Raw genomic sequence first — 2,502 nt, forward strand, 5'->3', positions numbered from 1 at the left:
TCTTCCCGCAATCATCATCCACTTCTCATTCCAATCGTCATCCACTTCTCATTCCAATCGACATCCACTTGACATTTAAGATCCACCTGTCATTCAGGATCCAGTTGCCTTTCAGTCACCATCACAAATTTCTCACAAGACAATGATTGTGGCACTCGAATACAAGCAAACATAGCATCACTTCACATCACAAAAAAAGCTCGCAAGTACAAACGACGGCATGCATCCCTAACCAAGCAAGGTCTTCCATTGATGCACCGGTAAATCCTTTGAAAATGCAATGAACGCTATCTCATATGCATCCTCACGCAAGCGGCATCATCCACTTCTCATTCGATGATCACACCTCATCCAGCCGGCATCAATCTCATTCAGCCGGCATTAATTTCTTATCACTCGAGATCCACCCATCGTACAATCAGCATATCACACTTCTCTTTTCAAATCGTCACACAACATTGATCGCGGTAATCAACACAAACACGACCCTTATCACTTCAAGGCAAGAGCTCACAAGTATGAACGCCTGAATAGGGTCCAAGTCAGCCAAGATCTTCCTCTTTCGATCGGATGAAACCTTTCAAAATATATGAAAAGTCATCTCGTACGCCACTCAAGATCGCTCTCATGCTTTCACCTCACCGTCTTTAGCTTTATATCCGTTCAATATTACCGAAGAAGTCTGTCATCGTATCTTGGGTTGGAGTAAGGTCGATCAAGTCGGGCAAGACTCTCTTCATTCGAGGATGGCTCTGCCCTCGCATTTACGGGACTCTTACAAGCGATCACTGGCAGTCGAAGAAGCATCGGTCTTGAGCGCAGACCTCTTCGGATGACAGATCAAATACACTTTATCAAAGAAGCGTTTATCCTGTACGACTCGTTAACGAGACGAGAGCAAGATAAGCCAGAACTTTTCGTTTCGCAATTCTCCAAACACCCTCCTCCAAACACTTAGAGGGTGATGATGGAGGAGTGACAGAGGGTGATGATTATAAAATAGGAAGAGATGATAATTGCGGTGTAAGGAGAGGATGATGACGGTGAAATGAGGAGGGGATGATGACGGCGGAGTAAGAAGTGACTGTTGGCGGCCTCTTCTCATCCGCATTCAAAAGGCGCCTCTCATTCAACCAGTATCATTCTCTTCTCGTTCCAGATTTACTTCGCATTCAACCAGGATCACACATTTCCGTTCTCATGTTATCACACAGTATTGACTATAGCAATAAAATGCAAACGCAATCCCCATCGTTTCACAAGAAGAGGTCACAAGTAAAAACGCCCAAATTCAGCGAAATGAACCAAGATCTTCCTCTTCAGACCGGTTAAAACCTTTCAAAATTTATGTAAAGTCATCTCGTATGTCGCTCAAGATCGGGTTATGACGTGGCAAGCGAATGAGTGGTATAACAGAAGAAATGGTACACTACACTTGACGTTAGCATTTATCTTTCTTCTGCCCTCCTTTTTACGCTTTCAGCTTACACTCTTTAGCTTGACATCTGTTCAACATTACTGAAGAAGTCCATCACTGGTTGATTTGGTCAAAGTTTCTTCATTCGTAATGACTCTGCACTCGTATTCGTCGGGCTCTTACAAGTAAACAACGACAGTCTCTAGAGAAGAAGAGAAACTGTTTATGGATCCAGACTGAGGGTCCTGAGAAGGAGGAAGGGTAGAGGGAGGAAGGGCAGAAGGTGGGAAGGAAGGGCAGAAGGTGGGAAGGAAGGGCAGAAGGAGGGAAGAAGGGAGGAAGATGGAAGTGTAAGACTTACGTAAGATTCCATACAGAATTCTTTAAGAGTCAGCGGAGCAGTCTTAACGGAAGCATTAGTACACTTGACATCAACATTTATCTTTCTTCTGCCCTCTTGATTCATGCTCCCACTTCACACTTTTTGACTGCTTCTCCCAGTGACATCCGTTCAACTTTGCCGAAGAAGTTCATCGTCATATGCTGGGTTGAAGTGAGGTCGATCAAGTCGGGCAAACTTTTCTGTATTTGAGGATGACTCTGCACTCGCATTCAAAGGTCTCTTACAGTCGAAGAAGCATCGGTCTTGAGCGCAGACCTCTTCAGATGACAGATCAAAGATGACAGATCAAATACACTTTATCAAAGAAGCGTTCATCTTGTCCGACTCGTTAACGAGACGAGAGCAAGATGAGCCAGAACTTTTCGTTTCGCAATTCTCCCAACACCCTCCTCCAAACACTTAGAGGGCGATGATAGAGGAGTGAGGAGAGGGTGATGATTATAAAATGGGGAAGAGGATGATAATTGCGGAGTAAGGAGAGGATGATGACGGCGGAGTAAGAAATGACAGTTGGTGGCCTCTTCTCATCCGCATTCAAAAGCGCCTCTCATTCAACCAGTATCATTCTCTTCTCGTTCAAGATCCACTTCACGTTCAACCAGGATCACACATTTCCTTTCTCATGTTATCACACAGCCGACTTCGATGAAGATGGAGCGGATGATCTCGATCTTGATTGATC

The sequence above is a fragment of the Meira miltonrushii genome (assembly GCF_003144205.1).
Source record: "Meira miltonrushii strain MCA 3882 unplaced genomic scaffold FA14scaffold_3, whole genome shotgun sequence".
Taxonomy (NCBI): domain Eukaryota; kingdom Fungi; phylum Basidiomycota; class Exobasidiomycetes; order Exobasidiales; family Brachybasidiaceae; genus Meira; species Meira miltonrushii.